Source organism: Cygnus atratus, chromosome Z, assembly GCF_013377495.2.
Source record: "Cygnus atratus isolate AKBS03 ecotype Queensland, Australia chromosome Z, CAtr_DNAZoo_HiC_assembly, whole genome shotgun sequence".
In the NCBI taxonomy this organism is placed as follows: Eukaryota; Metazoa; Chordata; class Aves; order Anseriformes; family Anatidae; genus Cygnus; species Cygnus atratus.
Genome location: NC_066396.1, coordinates 15,170,139 through 15,190,696, shown reverse-complemented (window position 1 = coordinate 15,190,696; position 20,558 = coordinate 15,170,139). Strand labels below are relative to the sequence as shown.

Here is a 20,558-nt window from a genome sequence, read left to right as displayed (position 1 = left end):
ATGCTACTGGAGTCTGCATGGGAAGCTCTGCAGAAATATTTTTGCAGCATCACAGCTGTAAATATTTGGTACAAAAGATTTATACTCAGAGTTGAGAAAGCACTAAGGTACAGACATCCAGCAGATGCATCCTCCTACGCACGGGGATTTTGTAGCCTTCTTGAACGTTAGCTCCTTTATTTACAGCTCAGATAGACGCAGACACTGAATGCCGAAATAATTTGTATTTCTTTGGCTTATTGGTTTAAATCGTGTCCTCTACATTCTTCACTGATGAGTGTCTATATCAGGCAGTAACTAAAACATGAATATTACGCATTTCTGTTTTCCTCACCCCATATCATTGCCTCATTTCACACTTTGGACATTGAACAAGGCCTGAACTCATGAGTGTAAATAAGAGGTTTCATAAGTCTATATTGACCTATCCACCCCCTTTTCCCCCCCAGTTTGAAATTCTTCTTGCCAACCTAAAATAACTGCTGTTTGATTAAAGAGATTTAAATAGAAATGTTTTTTTTTTCCTTAGTCAGCAATTTCCATTTTAGTGAATTTCAAAGAAATTTAATCTTTTAAGTTGAAAGACATTTTCAAATGAAATGTTGCAGCAAAAGGAAAAAAATCAAACTTCTTTTTCAGAAAATATTGAAATTAAACATTCAGGCATGGCACCTGATTTTGCATGGTATGGTATTCAATATTTGATGGCTTTGGCATATATCCCAAAATGCTTTTGGTTGACCTTGATCTGAATTTTTAGACAGTTTCACATCATTCATCAAACAATCTTCACCTGGCAGAAATCCGCATTAACCCATGACCATGACACTGCAAACTATTATAACATAGATCTAAAATAAAATAGAATATGAGATTCAAGAACAGTATTGTATTTATATTTTTTTAATTCATCATAATTTCAACTTTCAAACTTTAACTTAATTTACATTAAATTTAGTATTTTTTTCTGTAACTTAGTGAAAACTCAAGTCATTGTTTAAAAACAAAGCAAAGAAAACTAAATGAAATTTTGTGCCTCTGCTTCAGAGACATGAGTAAAATTGCCTCAATTGCATAATACCTATAATCAACAAGACACGACTCTCCCTCTTTCTATAAACAGCGTGCAAGGAAGCACATGCTATGGCTTTTCCTGTTTCTATCCTCAGCTATGTGAATTAAGAACAAATATAGCTAGTTTCACTGAAACAGGTATAAGAATTTAAGAAAATGATATACTGGAAAACCCTCCTAAGTTAGAATATTTCTGCTGATGCCTGCACTTATTTATAATTAGAACTTACAATATTTATGGCTCATGCAGACCATGTCCTCATCTCCAGGACAGGAGTAGAAAAAGTCACACAGTAACTCCCTAACATGACCAAATTAATTGAACAGAATCGAAACATTTTGAGATGTCCAGCAAGCTCTTACGTATAGACACTGCTGTATCTTAATACTGAATTCTGTTCTATTTACCACCTTTACATACAAGCTAACTTAAGGACTATGAGGCATACAAACTCTTCTAGGAAAAGGGGTAACAGTGCAGCTAGAAGTGCCGTTGGTTACAATGGAGAGGATTAGCAATGCACACAGCATGCAGATTGAGACTTGGTCTCTTATACCCTAAATTCAGAGGAATGTATTCTTAAGGCCCCACTTTCTATTCCACTCTCTTGTCACAGGATTTGATACTTTATCTCGCAAGTGTTCCTTCAACATGCACAAGAATTTTTGAGCACTGAACAGGTTTGTCCAGGATTCATATACTATTGGTTTATTGGTTTGTAATTCCTATTTTTGTTCCCTTATGACCAGTTCCATTTGTAAGAAAAATGATCTTCTGATTGATCATTTCCAATTTCTGTGTCGAGTTTCCATCCTTCAAAGCCACATTTTTTCTGTGCCTGACTGATGAAAACCTTGTAATATTTTCTTGTGTAATGCTTGGCACTCTTGGGGTAGATCTCCTGAATTTCTTGTTTTTGTGATCAACATTGTACAAGACCCTGTGTGAGCTCCATCTCCTGAACAAACTGTACCAGACTGTGATAAATGAACACAATAGTTCAGCTGAATGCATTTAGGCATAAAGGCAGCAGGCTACTGAAAGTAAAGGATGTCAAACTGAGACTTAAAATAGACTAGGAAAGCAAAATGTAAGACAGAAACATACTTGCTCTTTTCATACCTGATCCAATAAGTTATGGTCAAATTGTCATGAATAAAACCACTCACCTCATTCAAGATAATGGCTTGGCTAAATACATATATTCAGCAGCAGAAAACATGGAAGGAAGCTAGTAAATCTGTGGCTTCCACTGTGACTACAAAGAAAGTTTGGTACAAAAGTTCCTAGTCCCGCCCCAGGGTTTAGTTGAAATGTTCAGCTACCAGAGCTGAGCTGTGGAAGAGTAAAATCGCTTTGCATTCTGCTTTCATTCTGTTATGACCACAGATTAGCCATGGTATAAACTCTGGCTCAGTTAGAAGAAACTGTGCCAAAACAGAAGCTGAAACAGTAGTGCAGTTTATGGAAAGAATCAGGAATGCAGATATGCCATCTCTTTTACTTACATTTCTTTATAAGTCACCAGACGGCAGTTTTCCATTTAGTGTAGTTCCAGTGCAATGTATACTTTAATGATTTAAAAGGGAGTGTGATACAGAAACAGCTTACTGAAAGTTATATATGGAAAGGCCTCAAAACAAAAGAAGTCTTAAAGACAATCTAGAGCTGTCAGAAGGCTAATTCCTTTAGAGATTAAATTTCCTTTTTTTTTTTTTTTTGGTTTAAAAGTCCTTCTAATAAAATTTAATTTTAAAGGGAATTGGCCTTGAGGGCAGAACAGTAGTCACTGAATACCAATAGGAACTGACGTTTACAACTAGGGTGTAGCAAAGCAGGTTATCCTCACCTCAGGGACAGTCTTGCTGCCACCAGAGCTCTAGCAGCTCTGCAGGTGGAGCATTGCACAAGTCGTACAGAAACAACATGTCCTACTAGCATGTGCTTAGGCAAGTGAAATAACCATGAGGATATGACTGTCACATGAAAATCAAGCTAACTAAGCAGTAAATGGAAAAGGAGGGCATATTTTTCCTGAGCAAGCTGAAGTACTTCATGTGGTAATTTTAAAAGGTTCATGCAGAATTATCAGTTATCAGAATGTCTGAAACCTATTAAACCTAGAGCAAATGTACTCCTACCTGTAAACCAATGACAGAACAAACCTTATGAAACAGTACCTATCTTGATGTAATCCACTCTTGAAGCATACACACTGTGTTATCGCTAAAGCATAGTAGAAAAAGACGGAGAAATAAACAGCAGAATTAAATACATTTAAAATTGGAAACAGTTATGAAGACCTGGAGTGTTATTTACTGTAGCTCAAATGTGTACATTGAAAGTGAATGCTCTATCAATTAGGCTCTGTTCCTGAATCCACCAAGCTCAACAAATGTTGCGCAATTTACTTTAATAGAGGTAGGGTGATTTCTCTGGTACCAGGAAATTCTGATTCTTTCAAATTGCACAGCAAAATGAACATTTGCAGACAGTGGATGATATTTTAAACAGTAATGTCTAGTACTAATAAATTAACAGACACCACACATATGGAAAGTGGGATGCAGTAAGCAGAGACAACAACAAGGTCACTTCCTAATAATCAGGTTGCTTGCCAGTCTGACTCAGCCTTTGCTGTAGGTACAACTTGTCCATGAAGGGCCAGTAGCAAAGTTCTGGAACAACATTTTGGGGAAAAGAAGGTAATTTCTTTCATATCAGTATTGAACGAGATCCTTTTCATGAAGTACTCAGCAGAAAGAAAGCCAAGTTTAACAACACTAGAATGGATAAAACATTGCAGTGAAAAATGAAGGGAAATGCTGCACAAGAGAGATTTTTGCCCATGGAGTAAGAGTAAATATTGTAACAGTAAATAATAATGTTTTGCTCAGGAACAGGGAACGGGAATATGTTTTCAGCCCTACATTGAAGACTAATTTGGTGACCACTGCTTTGAGCAATAATATGCAGGCATTCTTGCTAACAGACGGGAGGCATGCACAGTTTTGGGGAATGCCAGAAGGAATTTTTAGCAAGTTTGCAGCATAGTCAATAAGCGAAAAAATCAGAGATCAATTCTGGAGCTTTAAAACACTGAATGAGGAGGCAATGGCCAGCTATTTCCTTTCAGGACAGACTTCTGCCTCTTTTTGTCGAGTGAGACAGATATGGTTAAAAGAATAAAAGCCTTACAGAAGCAGAGCTTTTCCATAGCATCACAGCCCAATGAGTGTATCTTCCCACGCTCTCTGTGCTGCTGAACCTCCACAGCACAGGAGCTGACGTGGCTCACAGATGTGTTGTCTACACTGTGTTACTTGGGTACACAAGAAAATTAAGTAAATAAAGCCCAGCGCTGTGGGTAGAACAATCACGCAGCACTATTCAGTACTACGGGTCATGAGACAGTACAGAGATGAGTGAGGATGTGGATGTGTGTCATGTTCCATGTGTTTTGTCATGCGCTTTCCACATCACATCCTCCTATGTGCAGTGGTGGAACCACGATTTCTGCTACAGGCAAGCCACATAAACTTGCATGCCTATGTGTGTGACATATACAGGGAAGCAGAGACAGAGGGCACAGTATTTGTAAATGAAAGTCAGTTAATGTAACAAAATCAATTTCCAATTATCTCATAATTGCTCATATAGTTGTAACTCAAATTGAAATTACATTTTCAAGAAAGCATCTGTAAGAATAATAATGAACAGTGGTTTTATCTGTTCCTGCCATTGCTGTAGATGTTCAGCAATGACTAACATAATGTGGTAGGGCATATGAGACAAGGTGCATTATCCCTGGAAGCACAGATGAGCTCGCAACAGCAAAGAGCAGTGCAGCAAACAAATACCCTGAAAGGTCTCCATGCCCTTCTTAGAGCAAGCAACCTCTACGCTGCTGACAGCCACCTCCAACATCCTTCTTTCTCCTGCTCCTGGACTAGCTGCCACCCTCCTGCCACAAATGAGTGCTCAGAGCCAGGACTGCTATTTTCCCAGGAAGACCAGCTGAAGTATAATCTGGCATTCAGAAACTGGAGGGCTGACCAAACTCTTTTGTCTCCCCAAACTCTATGAGGAAAATACTCGCAGGGTCCGGGGAGTAAGACCATTAGGTTGTGATCCCAAGTCAAGAACTGCAACTTCACAATTACCTCCATGTAAAAGCCATACAAGGGCACATCATGATGGTCCTGGATGAGTCTGACAACTTATTTTCCTTGTTTCAACACCTGCTCATTTCCTATGAACAGGACGTGCTGTGGGGAAGGGAGAACAGCAGGCAAGCAGCGAGTACTCACACACACACACACACGCTAAGGATGTCCTGGTCTGACCTCAGGACGCGGGGTGGGTGACGGCCCCACGAGCACCAGCAGAGGGTCAGGCAGGAGCACCCAGTGTGCGAGCAGAGCCCCGCAGCCAGGCACGGCAGATGCAGTGCTCGCATCGCTGCATGAGGTGGCAGCAGACGGTTGCACAGTTGTGTTAGAAAAGCAAACAACACGTGTGCCAATGCGAGAACAACACGGGGAGTGTTTTCACAAAGCAGAAGTCACAGCATAGCTCACATCTGTGGTGGGAGTGGATTATGGGAGCAAACGCTGGGGACACAAGATAAAGACGGACAAAGAAACAGAAGGCAGAAAAGGTGAGAGAAGAAGATATATTTGGAAAGAAAAGCATGAGAGAACACAAATGGGATGTGTGTTTTAATAGTAAAGATGAGAATTTCTTGGTCTGGCATGTACACATCCTGACAGTGTACAGAAGAACTTATGTTTATTGGTGATCACCCAGAAAAGATACTAGGACAGGGAGAAAAAAGCAGGCAGCCCTAAGGACAGTGTGGGTGGCAAGGCTGAGGAAAGAAGAAAAATGACACAGTGCAGCTCTGTTTAAGAACATCTGGTACGGACAACTCCGCAGAAGTCTTCCTCGCAAATCTAAAAAGTTTTCAGTCTAGGCTCACCAGAATCAGTGCTCCATAAAAGCACGGGCACGAATTTGCCAGGTTTCATTAGACACACAGCTGTGTATTATCAATTACAAATGACACTATGTCCTAAAAGTGGTGTTTCATCATTGCAACAGTACTTGTTATACACAAGTTCATCCTGATGTTTCTTGTTATTTATTCCCTCTCCCCACCCTCGTTACTTTTGAATGAAGTAACTCAGGAAGATACCATCCCTCAGCCTGTCCTTGCTCTTGACATTTGTTCCTTTTAATTCACATTGCTTTTGGAAGACCAGATTCAAGTTGTAAATTCGTGAACTTGCCATTGTTGCTACTTCTGGCTTCTGCAGATTTTAGCCGGTCTTCAAGATAATGACTGCCTGATTTATGTGGGATAACGTTTGTACATACTAGACAGAAAAATCCTTCATTGTACTCCACAGAGATTTTCATGCAGTACAAAACAACAACCCTTGTTTCATTAAGTTTGAAATAGCACAATTTAGTGTGTTTTTTAATCAAGTGAAGTAAATGAAGGAAAAATGCCACTTTTTATCCACAGAACAACTATCTGAATGTATTTGAAGGAAAGCCCCATAAGTGCTGTTTTTCAGTACAGAGATAAGTTCCCTGTTACAGTCCACATGTATCAATACAAAAATTAAGGAGCTAGTACTAAGAGAATTAATTGTTACCTTCCACACCTGGAGTGAAACTCCAAGAGAGATCACCGAGCTGTCATTTAGCAATTCCCCTGAGAAGTCCTGCAAGATCCATGTCACACAACAGGGGCACATGCACCAAACAACGGATGAGGTCTCCAAGCAGTCCGAGGAGCTACTTTTTGCACTCTGATCACTGACAACTGAAAATTACATATTGCTTTGAGTATCTTACGACTGAAAGTCATGCTGATTCTTCACAATTCTTCGTGATGAGAACTACCCAGTTTAATCTTTACAGAGACTGAGAAGAATACAAGGGCTTAATGTGATAGTCTCACTCTTTTTGCACATCTGGACCGTGACATCTTTTCTTGGGCAATAAAAATGACTGAATCAATGTGAGTATTTTAGAACTTTCTGGCATGCAGTATTACTCCTCTGCTTTTTTGGAGTGTCTGTTTTATTACTGTAGCCAGGATGTTTACTTGTTCAGTAATTCAGAGCTTTATTATTGCAATGAATCATAAACTATGAGTTACTAATGTCAAAGAAGATCCAATGAAATTTTAAAAACAAACTAGAGAAGAATAAAAGCATTTTCTGCTTAGTTTATTTTCAAACTTAGTAAGAACCTGAATCTTTGAAGTTCTGCAGTTTTCTTATAAGAATATCCATTTTAGTAGACTTCAAAAGGAAAATGACTGTGACGAGAGTTTTGTCCCTCATTTATGTGGAGTTCTTGTTGACCTATGAGCATTGTCCTTTTAAAGGCATTTATGAAACAACAATCTGCACTCTTAGTGGATAATAATGAAGCCAATGTGCCATGTACAAATCTCGATAAATTAACAAACAAGTTTTCTTTAAAAAAGAAAAACAAAACAACCAGACTATCAAGTAGTTCTCAAGGCCATGCCCAGATATATGGGCTTTGGATCCCAGCTGAACTCTTGCATATGAAAGGAAATACATGTGACACGTTTAAATTTATAAACATGGAGTATCTGAAGTTCTTCCCAAAATGGGAAAGTTGCTGAGCTGGATACATTTTAACTTATTCTGAAATTCAGGATGATGTAAACACCAGAAGAGAGAAAAAAACATGCCAATAATATTAGGCTGATGGAATTAAATTAACAGTGGAAAAACAACAACTCCCCAACCTCCCAAGATATTTGAGATTCGACACTAGGATGAACAATGCACTAGAGAACACACAAACGGGTAATATTCATGACTCAGATGAGAACTGAATGTTAACAGAATAATACATATTTTCCTTTAGCTTTTACTTCTGCGATATGGCTATGAGCCTAAAAGAGTCTTCTGATCATCTGTGTAGTATTGAGTGGCCTGAAGTAAGCCTCCAGATTCATCCTGATTTTACTATTGCATTTAGTGATTCATGCGCAGAACAGATTTGGACAAAACAATCACATTAAAAAGCACAGTGGACATATTTATAAAGGAAATCTCTCTCTCTCTCTCTCTCTCTTTTTTTTTTTTCCTTTCTTTCTGACAGACTGCCAAAAATGATTAAAGTTTTATGTATCCTCTGTTGAACTTTCTCTAACATTCACTCCCTCTTTGTGAGGATCCATTGCTGTCAGTCCTGTGCTTCAGAGCTTAGCTGGGTAAACATCACAGGGAGAGGTGTTGGGGCTTTCTCTTACCAGTATTTGAAATACAGGCTCCACAGATATACTTGAAGTCATGGAACTAAGGACCACTGGGCTTACAAGAGGTGAAGACTGACCACTATTAAAAAACAGGTCATTTGTGCTTGGCTTGTTTCCCATCTTCCTCCAACATCTTTTCATAAACTAGTCTTTTCAAATAAACGCAGGAGGACATTAAGGGGAAGCCATGATTTTTTACTTTTTTTTTTTATTTTTTAATTTGAAAACAGAGCCATTTCCTGACTGGACAAAACACAGAGCAAGCATTAAAGTTAACTGAAGACCAACCTAAGTCTCTAGAATTGCTGTTGTATTAGCCTTTAGCTTGCCTAAGAATACTCCACTTCTGACAAAACCATGGACTTTCAGTATACTATGCCAAGGAGTTATTCATTCCCCTGAATGACATTAATACATAAGCAATAGTTTTCACAATTGGTTTAGATTAATGAAAAATTAATAGGCAATATCAATAAGTTCATACCCAGTGAATCTTTAAAACAATCAAAGAAAATGTTAAGTCAGTCAAAAAATGCTCTTACAATTCATCTACAATGGTATTCACTACTCCTATAGTGGCTTTCCAACATGCACTTAAAGTCATCACACTCTGGACATTAAACACACAACACATTAAGTGCTTTGGACATCACCTCATTCAAGTCGTCATCCAAACAATGGCACATAATCCCCCTAAAATGATTGTGACATATGCATTTCTCTGCTTTTTGCTTAAAGAAAACTGGATTAAGAAAGGTTTGGTACATGCATCCCAAGTGATCCTGAAAAGTGGGAAGGGGGAACAGCTGTCAAAGCCAAAATGATTGCTCAGAAAACCCTGGCATCAAAAACTTGCTTTAACGTGTCATACGCTGTATTGCCAATTAAGACGCTCCATTTACACTTGTTTCTAAATGCATGTATTAATCACTGATGCATGTGATAGGTATCACTATGAGATACACCCTCCCTGTTCTGAAGACCTCATGTAGAACTGTAGAACTCATCTCCAACAGCGATCATTTGTCTCCTTGCTTCTGGCCCAGCTTTTCTCGTTCTGTCCATTTTTATCCCGTTATCCTTCTGCTATTTTGTAGGTATCAACAAAATCAAAATTTAAGCCAGCAATCATTCTGTTGATTTTGCTCTATTGCTTTAGCAATTGAAAACAGCTTAGAAGAGCCCAAAGATCAATTGATTGCATTTAGCTAAACTTATGTATCTTGACTACGGCCTCAGCAACTGTGATTCCATCTGCACCCCTGCAAAAAGAGAGTCTTGTACTCAGACAGGTCTCAAGAATAATGTTATAATTACACCATTTTCTGAGCAACAACCATAAAATATAATTATACAGAATGACCAAAACTACATTTATGGAACACTAAAACTCATAGAATTAAGTGATTCATTCACTGCCTCTACAGGTGAGCACAAAAACAGGATGAATGCAGGAAGCTTAATCTTTGGAGGTACTTTCTTAATATTAAATAGAAATAGTAACAAGAATAGAAATTAACATGAGAACATCCCAGAGTCACAGGTTGATTGTAAGTTTTACTTCAGGAAATCATTCCACTTCAGTGAAAAACTCATCTCTAACTGATGCTGTTTTTACTATGAATCAACATCACCAAGAAAAATGGATTTAAACAAGTTTAAGAGAGAACTAAGATGCAGATTAGCTTTGGGAAGAGTATTATTCTCTTATTTCCTGTATACATATAATTTTGGCAGCTTTGTATTACATCCTATGTGGTTTTAAGAATTTGGCTCAGTATATTTAAATCTATCTAAGAAATTGACCCAAGAATGTGTCTTTAAGGATGTATTATAGGTGTAATCATGATGACACATAGCCACTGGTCTTTTGCATTAGTCCTAATACACTGGACCTCCAAAAACAAGGATGTTATCTTCTTTTTTATCAGCAATATTTTCCTATTTTTAAGGTGCAAAATTTTAGTAAACTACAGTAAGTTTATGTTCATTTTTATCATGCCATTTCTGAAGGACCTTTGGATTTTTAAAATTATATTTAAGTAGTTTTATGATAACAAAAGGATAATCATAGTGCAGTCTTAGTCTGAGTGTTAATTTAATTTCTGCGTACTTACAGTACAGATACATTAGCAGTGTCTTCAGACTTACTGGGTACATAAAACACTCATTGTTTCTAGAACAGCATTTTATTTGGAAATTTAAACTCCTGCATTGCTGCAGTGCAGGCTTTCACCATCATACCAAATGTGGAGTTTCCCATGACACAAATGGTCACATCCTAATACCTATGGACACATATCAACTGTAAATTTTTGTGTTGCTCATGGAAGCCCCAGCAGTAATATGTAGAAATAGTTTGTAAGATTTTGCTAGTTGTGATTTTTTTGGGTATAAAATATGCTCATTGACAGCTCTCTTAAGTTTAAAATGTTATGGCTATTATTTTCTCAGCCATGCAAATTAAGAAACTGTATGAGAGAGAGACTGTATGGTAAAACTAGAATTAGAACACATCAGGGCATAAAATAAATGCAATCACCGGATTTAAAGCAGCTGGTGTACAACATCCATATGATGAAAAGAAAATGCTATGAAAACTAACCAGCTTTGATGTACTTAACTGAATCAGCTAAAATAAAAGACAAATTACTTGTTTGATCACATTTCAATGACAAAGTAATGTCTGAAGAGAGAAAAAATAACATTCAAGACAACTAATCTAGCGTATTTCCTCCAGTATATGATGTTTCTTAATTACAATTCTAATTGGGTTCAGAAAGTCCTCTTAATTATTACCATTCTTTTGCAGTACAGACAGCTGCTTTTGTTACATGAACACGAGCGACCTTGTGAAATGTCACCCTTTTACTTAGATTTAATTCTTGATTATACACTAAATCATATTGTCTCAGTTTATTTAGGCAAATGCTAAACCATGATGGCCCTTCAGTGCCAGTGAGAATTTGGAAAAGTGAGATGAATTATACATTACGGTCTGTGTTTCAACAGGAGTTGTCAGAAAAGGTATCAAAATCTCCACCTGGAGATTTACAGTGCTGAACTCCGCACTAACCTTTAAATATGCCTGTATTTTCAGTCACTCTAAGATGTTATGCTGACCAACATGCAGCCCAGAATGAGTAGGGGGAAACAGGCACAAGAAAAAAAAAGGATAAAAAATGCACCCAGAAAGGAAACAAAACAAAACAAAAACAGAAGACAAACAAAAAAACACAAAGCCAGGATATATATATATATATTTGTATATAAATTTTAATTACACTTGGATAGAGCTTCTTTTTAAACTCATGCTATAGAAAGCTACTACTACTAAAAGGACACGAAAACTAAACTTAAACTTTTGATCCTCTGTATACCACAGAGCTTTATTTACAATGAGAGGCTGAGAAACCTGGCTGTAAATAGTAAATGGAGAATGGACAGCACTGATTTACTGGGGACAGGAGATTTGACATGTCTCTAAATTGGAGACATGTGGATTTGATGGATGGACCGCTCAGTGGTAAGTAATAGGCTGGATGGTCGCACTCAAAGAGTAGCGGTCAACAGCTCAATGTCCAAATGGAGATCAGTGATGAGTGGTGTTCCTCAGGGGTCAGTATAGGGACTGGCACTATTTAATATCTTTGTCAGTGACACGGACAGTGGGGCCTGCTTCTCTGGGTAACCTGTTACAGTGCCTCACCACCCTCTGAGTAAAGAATTTCCCCCTGACAATGAATCTAAATCTCCCCTCTTTTAGTTTAAAACCATTCTCCCTTCTCCTATCATTACCTGCCAGAGTAAAAAGTTGCTCTCCACCTTTTTTTGTAAGCCCCCTTTAAGTACGGAAAAGCTACAGAGGTGTTCCTGGAGCCTTGTCTTCTTTAGGCTGAACATCACCAGATCCCTCAGCCTTTCTTCACAGAAGAAGTGCTCCAGCCCTCTGATTGTCCTTGTGGCCCTCCTCTGGACCTGCTCTAACAGCCCCACATCCTTCTTGTGCTGGGGGCCCCACACCAGGACGCAGCAGAGGGGCACAATCCCCTCCCTCCACCTGCTGCCCACCCCTCTGTTGGTGCAGCCCAGGACGCAGTTGGCCTTCTGGGCTGCAAGCACACACTGCTGGCTCATGTCGAGCTTTTCATTCACCAGAACCCCCAAGTCCTTCTTTTCTTTCTCTCAAGAGCAATCCGAAGCACCAGTACAGGCTGGGCCATGAGTGGATTGAGAGCAGCCCTGGTGAGAAGGACCTGGTGGTGTTGGCTGATGAGAAGCTCAACATGAGCCAGCACAGTGCTCTTGCAGCCCAGAAAGCCAACTGTGTCCTGGGCTGCATCAAAAGCAGTGTGGCCAGCAGGTTGAGGGAGGGGATTGTCTCCCTCTACTCTGCTCTTGTGAGACCCCACCTGGAGTTCTGCACCCAGCTCTGGGGCCCCCAGCACAAGAAGGACATGGACCTATTAGAGCAAGTCCAGAGGAGGGCCACAAGGATGATCAGAGGGCTGGAGCACCTGTGAAGATCTCCTGTGAAGAGAGGCTGAGGGAGTTGGGGATGTTCAGCCTGGAGAAGAGAAGGCCCCAGGGAGACCTTACAGAGGCCTTCCAGTACCTAAAGGGGCCTACAGGAAAGCTGGGGAGGGACTCTTTGTCAGGGGGTGCAGTGAGAAGGGGCAATGGTTTTAAACTGAAAGAAGGTAGATTTGAAAATGTGTCTTTTTTTTAAGTCACAATTTTAGGTGTCAACAATATTTTGATTATTTTCCAAGACAAACGTGTTGTATCTGTATCTGAATGCCTCCATCCCATTGACTTTTGAGTGCTGTCTGGCCCAGTCTCACTCGTCCCTGCACTAGACATGTGTTGGATGTCCGACACAGGCTGAGGTGCCCCTGCACCATCCATCTGCTTGTCAGACAGGCGCAGCTGCCCCGTGCTCCACTCCAGCCACCGCAGTGGGGGACACCCTGCAAAAGCTTCTGCAGTGTCTTTTTATTGTTATCTCATACCAAACAAAGAAGCGGAGCGAGACTGGGAGCTGTTTCCAAGCCAGTGAGGAATCGCTGCTCAGTGCCAAGCTGATCTCAAGTGTCGGAGATTCAAAGCTGCTTCCAAGTCTGGACTGTGAGAGACAGCCTCACAGCTCACAGCAGAGACAAATAAAATAAACTGAACCAGGGATGCCAGCTGTTACCACTACCTTACTTGGTGAAATGAGCACTTGAGTGATCGTGAGAGAGGCCAGAAGGTATAGAAGGAGACTGACCAAACATTTGTAAATGGGAAGGTAAGATTTCAGCAGTAAATGCCTGCCTATGAACAGAAAGCCTACGCTGTAGGCACAAAGAGACACGTGTTTATTGAACTGAAATAGGCTATACTGATTCTTTTGTGTTACAGCCACGTGTAATATTTATTCTGGTTTTCAAAGAAGTCAGAAAGGAAAACCTATGCGAATTGGCACTTGCCTTAAGAATCAGCCTAGGGTCGTGCACAAGCTGTGAATAACACAAAAAAAGTAATCTGAAACAAATGCTGGTTCTTTCAGAAGATTCCTTCCTTGTGATTCTGGGGAGCTACAAAATTATGAAATTATGAAAACAGATAAAGAACAATTTTTTTCTGTGGAGGCTTGACATTCAAGAAGCACAACAGAAAAGCAAAAGCTAAGGCAAAGGATGTCAGTAAGCTCATGAAAGAGGAAAAAAGACTGGTTGTGAAAAGCAAACAAACAGTCTGTAGAGTATGTTGCAACATTTCAGTCTTACTTGCACTCACTGGAATGTCTAAGAAGCAAATTCATCAATAAAAGCTCACAGTATTTGCCTTTCATCATTGATTTCAAGACCAGAACTATCCTCAACAGCTTGACAGGTCTATATAAACTGCTGAAGTTTAACCTTTTTAACCTTGCAGACTGCAAAAAAACATGGCTTTGAATCCTAAAATGTTTGCAGTAAAGATTATACCAAAACAACACTATTTCTACCAAAAAGCACCTCCTCAGCAGACATTCATTAGTGCTGAATACTGGTAACAGGATTGGACTGACCTCAGTATATATGAAAGCATAGTTCAGCACTTCAAGCTTGGATGCTTGTTTGCTTCTCTTGAGATAAATTCTTCTTCAACTTGCAATCATGCTGGCTTTAGCAAGGCAAGTATTGTGTTGTGAAGAACAGAACATGACCTATGGCCTGCAAATCTGACTGGGAAGTCTATCAGCATGCCCTCTCCTGTGACTTTCAGCACCCTCCTTTTATAGCCAGGCTAAAAGTCATGCTAGAACGGTCTCATAATGCTTTTTTTTTTTTTAATTAAAAGGGAAAATCTGCTGAGCATTCCACTGTTCCCCATGGTCTCTGTAGGAGGAACAGCTTTACTGACAGTGGGGTACCACACAGAAAGTGTGAGAGTCCAGTGGGTTGTAACGTCAGAAGAGAGTGACCCACCTCTCCTTGAACTGGCCAAGCTATATTTAATGGTCACCACCATCCAGCACGTCCTGTTATGTGCTGGCTGGTTAGATTTGGCTTGTAACTATTCTCATGTTTTGGTTAGTACACAAGCTGTCTCATCTCAGAGACCGCAGATTTCATTAACTCACATAAGCCAAACAGACAGTAAGGTTTATCTGGCAGAAGGCAGAAGGGCTGACGGTCTGAAGTGCCATGCTATTAATCGTACTGTGCTTTGGAGAAAACAATTATGGCTAAGGAGGTTATCTTGCTTGCTTCCATCTAACTTTGAAACACTCAACACTGCGTTGCTGTACCAAGCACATCGATCTACAGGGGGAACAGGCAAAATGCACGGGGGCCATCTCATGCTCAAATCAGCATTGGAAGCTTCAGCCAAGTGCAGAGCTTGTGGTGAACTTCAGTGTTTCTGTCACCTTGTATATGTCAGTGACCAAGACAACATTATGTGGAATGACACACATCATCATATTCTCATGGTTACTGCAGGAGTAAAATGAAAACAACTTCTGCTATGCTTGCACAGGATATGGTGTTAGGTGTATGTATGATTAGCTAGTAAGTGTATACCTAGCACAGCACAGAGTCAGGCCCAAGACAATAAACAATCAAATAATACTAACCATTTTATCTCAAAATAGCAAAACTGACAGTAGCTTAAGAAAAATGAAAATCTTTCTTCTCTCCAGAAGCTCCTAGAACTGTTTCCTTTGAAAAGGTGGGCAAAGCGTGGATCGCACCTGGCAGTGGACAGGCAATCACATGGCTCCCTTGCTCTCTTTAACAAATTAATCTTCATAGAAACAACAGAGAGCTGAAATACGTATCAGCTTAGTTTAAAAAATGAATAAATCACCCAATATATGTATACAGGAAAGGTCCTGGATATAAAGTTTGTAATATTTAAGCTCATCCTTCTTCCCTGAGATAGAAGAGTAATGTAAAAAATGAGCGACTGCTGCAAAGACAGAGGCCCCACTGCTGACACAGAAAATTCCCTCCATATTTTACAACTTCTCTCCCTTCTTTCTGTCTCACCAGTCAGCCAAAAGATACTATGACTTATGGACTTGGAGAAAACAGAAGACACACTTCTCATACGCTTTGTCTTGGTAAAAGTCTCCAGATGTTACAGTGAAAGATGAATGGGAACCATTGTGAGAATAGAGGACACCCAACCGACTCGTGCTGCGAAATATCTCGGTCCTGTTCCCAGGGCTGCAGTGCACTGCGGTGAGGAACAGCTCTGCAAGGGCTTTCTCAGCAAACACTGCTGCTCTCAGGGAACACAAACACAAAATCGATGGTGCAAGTACATTCCACAGCTTGCAAAACCCTTATTCACACTTACAACACCAGCAATGAGTTTTGTTACAAAAAATTTGTACCTGATGCAGTTTTACTGTATGTAAGGCTCCCAAGAACATCATTTACATTGACCTTACTCAGGAGTTTTGGTCCCTTTGTTGCCCATGAAGGATCCAATGCTATCACAGATTTCAGTTTTCCTTGAACATATCAAGATAGAGCTAAGAAACCTAAACAGTAAATGAAACCATGTACTAAAATAACATATTTGCATTAAACAGGACATACGGTAGCTACAGGCTGGGTATTCTTTGTGTATTCTCTTCTAATATCAAAACAAGGGAGCACAGGAAATCTTTCCTGTTTTGTCTAATCCCTACAAGTAAACTTGGCATATGTTCTCCAACAACCCCAACACAGTGTTGTCAAAGCTCCCCCAGTTAGCGTTTCCCAGACTATGGACACATGCCACATTGCCCTGAAGCCTTCCTTGTTCGGGGTGGGCTCTCCCACTTTTCCTTTCCCTGGGCTCCCTGGCATGCCTTATGGGCACAAGGATGTGGATTCTTGCCTTAAGACTTAGAGAGCTTCACTGATGCCCCTAAGGAAGGAATAAAAGTGTTCCAAAGGGCCGTTTGGAGACGCTGATCTCACCTCACTGACTGCAGTCCAGGGAGCTCCTTTGGGTGGTGCAGCACTGCTTCTGGAAGAAGCAGGCTCCCAGGCCACTTGTTCCCTCCTGCACCAGTATGATCATGCAGCATGCTGGGCTGGGGAAGGGAGGCAGCTGCAAGCTAACACTGGTGAAAAAAAACAGGATCGCTTTCCAGCCACATCAGCTCCTCAAACCAGTTTCCTGCGTGACTGCAGAGCGGCTTGTGCCGGCCCGTGTGAGAAACAGTGAAGGTTTTGGGGATGAGCATGAGGCATGATGAGGCTCATTGTTTCCGTGGCAATAAAGCGCTTGTTTAATAAAAAAACCTTTCCCCTTACAAGGTGCCTGAAATTGAGTGCCTGTGATTCTGCAAGCATAAAAACGAGGTAGGGACACACAGCATGGAGTAAAAGGCTCAAGAAGTCCCAAGCCAGCCCCTTGTCATGACCTGTGATGACAGTCTTGCAGCAGGGACACGGATAAAAGACAAAACAAACTAGCTTCTATGATTTACACCTGTCACACATAGACTTATGGAGAGGAGTTTATACTGATAAAATGAATCTGAAATTTTGGATAGCATCCCTGTGCCGACAATATAACCATCTCCAACTATGAGATATGCATGCTTTAGTGAGGAATAAACAAGCCAGTTTAGGAAATAAGAACAGCGTGAAGTTTTATACAAGCTTAGCACCCAGCTTTGCTTTGTTCAAAATTTGAACAACTGAAGACATTTTTTTCACTCCCATATTTTACTTATTCTTTCTCTAACCTTCTTAGCTCTACCAGGAAGAAGAAATGGAAATGTCAAATTATCATTAAAAAGATGAGTTTCAAACTATGTATTGTGCCCAAAAAACGGTAACTAAGGAATACAGAAAATACTGATGTACACCTTGTAAAATTTTCATGTTCATTTCTGGTTGATTAAGCTCGAGTTAATCATCCAACTTAAATCACCACATCTTAAAGGAGAAGGAAGAAAAGTTACAGTTTTAAGTGGAAGAGCAAACCCAAAATCCTCAGTAGTTTCTGGGACATTATCTTAGCATAAGAGCAAAAAACTGTTGGAAAGAGGAGTGAGAGCGGGTAGACAGAGTGTTAGCATGACGGAACAGAGATAAAAGATGCCAGAAACATCTGCTAAGCCTTCCTTTAGAGAGCCCACTACAAAACCTGGTATTCAAATGCATGATGCTTTGCTATAATTTATTCATTTGGGGTGAATATCTTAGTGTCAGGTGCCGGCCTCTTACAGAAAGCACCAGCCAGAACAGCTCAGCTTTTCACAGAAGGTTAGAGAAAACAAGTTTGCTCATGCTAAGGACTCTGGTGCTCTTCATTTCAAAAACAGTTTTTCAATTAAGAACAGGTCATTTTCTGGTGGACATCTGCCCTAATTGCATTATGCACCATACTGTAGGCAAAATTGTGCCTGAAGTTGCACCAGTCTCTTGCATGGGACATAATTTTATCACATGGTGCACAGATAGACCTACCACTTCTATTAAAATGACTGCTTATATAATGCCATTGTAGGTCAGCGTAGGTCTTGGTCTTTTGGCAAAATGTTCATGCTGTTATCTGAGCTGGGAAACCAAAACCAGTTGTGATCCCTTTTGAATCCTGCAGGCATGTAACATGGTGGCACATGTTGGAAATTCCTATGACAGTGGCAAAATGCTGACAGATTAATCTACACCTGGCCCTGGAAAGTGCCTGCTATGTCTCACCAAACTATAAATCAAATATGTTTTTACAAGTTTTCTTCTTTTAGAAATCACTCAGCAAATATTTTGAACTCAAATCAGGATCCTTTTTCTCATAAAACCGCCAAGCCCTTTTCAAACCGGTGTTAACTGAGGAGCAGATTAAAGTATCAGTTGCTTCTGAAACACAGGAACTTTGAAGTGCTCAGAGGAGCAGAGGAGCTTTTCTAACAGTACTTTGCAGAAGGTAAGTCACAGAGGCATTACCCATTAACAGTGCAGAAAGCCTGGAAAACTTTTTTCAAACAGCTGCTGTCACATTTGGCAGCAGCAGATTTACATGTTGGGGCTCCCTGTGCCCTGCTCTGCCCTCACCCTGCTGCACTGTCCAAGCCATACAGCAGAGTTAACGTCCAAGGCCAAAATCAGCACGGTGCAGAGGGCATGAGCCTCTGTACTCATCATGGACACACATACACGTCTCCTCTTCCCCTTTCAGTGGAGCTGGAAAGGAAGCAGATTTCCTATCATAAATTGTTTTCAGGCAAGGCTATTGAGAGAGCTAAAGAACAGATTTTTTATGATTAAATAAGCTAGAACTTTCCAGCCTGGAAAAGAGACAGCTTAGTAGAGAAATCTACAAAATCAGAAAGGATAGAAAAGATAAATTGTGACTGGTTATTCACTGTCTCTAGCAATACAGAAACAAGGCGGCAGCTAATGCAACTACCAAGTAGCAGGTTCAGAGGAACATCCTGTAGCTGAGTTGTGAGCATCCCTATTACATAGCATTTATGATCCTAAACTTTCACATATGTATGCTCAAGAGGACAGTTTTCAATTTTACAGGAAAAAAAAATATTCAAAAGTAACAAATATCAAGGCACCACCTCTGACTTCAACCACTCCCCATACATCACTGAAGGAAGGCAGAATATTTAGTGCTCGCTGTTTCTTTGCTTTTTACCACACATTTGGTTACCAAACATTTAAGATATAAGAGAGAGGATGCCAGGCTAAGGTATTTTAGGTCTTCCTTGGCACAATTATTACTGTTTTACAATGCTTTTGAAGAGAGAAGCCTGCAAGGGAGATAGACATGAATATCAAACAATGGTGTTTTAAAATTCTTCCTCTACTTCACTTTATTTTATCTGCCCAGTTTTGTCCATGGTCAGTAAGTGACAAACTTAATAAGACTTGCTATGTAACACAAATATGAAACAAACTTTCTCTTCTACTTTTAGTCAAAAGATACTTGGTGAGCTCATTCCAGTTCTTAGCTCTGTGCCAGTAATTGCTATTCCATTTAACTGCTGCAAGGAAACCTGAGCCGTGTGCACTGTACATATGGAGAGCTCAGAAAGAAGAGTATAGCAAGAATAGCATTAAACTTATGGTTTACAAAGCTGTGAAGTCCTGCGCTCTTCCTTGAACTTGACACTAAGTCCCTCGACTGTAAATGACACCCTCTCAGGCTCACCTGCATGTCACTATACAACACTGAGAGCGGAGCCAAGAAGCATGGGGTGGTCTCACTTATATTACCTGATTGTATATGGATAAAGTGATTTCTGTCTTTTTTTTTTTTTTTTAAAGAAGGCAGAAATGCTGTAAGGGAGGATACACCAAACTGCTAGGAAAGGCAGCTTAATTACATCCTTCAACATGTACTCATTTAGCATCAATAAAACCAATATGCCTGATCTTGTGTATAGAATGCCTCTATTTATTTCTCAGTTACCAGAATGCATTCAGCATTCATGATGAGTTTTAGCTTGCTTCCCAGGCATAGCTGGGAATGGCAACAGTGACTTGAAGAACTGAAAGGACAGAATATTCCCTGAACTTTTGCCATGTACTTATTCTGTTGCTGAGATTGTACCCAGGGACAGATAGAAAAAGATTTATTTGTTGAGAGACCTCCTACAGACACTCACACGTTATAGTCTTTTTTTCCTCCCTTGTAAATTTTAAGGAGCATTCATGCAGCATTAACTCTCTGTGTGACTTC

The 20,558-nt window shown here is 40.1% G+C and overlaps 1 protein-coding gene across 5 annotated transcripts in view; it reads right to left on the bottom strand.

Annotated features, from left to right (window-relative positions):
- The window catches only part of GHR (growth hormone receptor), a 138,218-nt gene that overhangs the window by 17,655 nt on the left and 100,005 nt on the right, over positions 1 to 20,558 (bottom strand). The window lies entirely within an intron of this gene.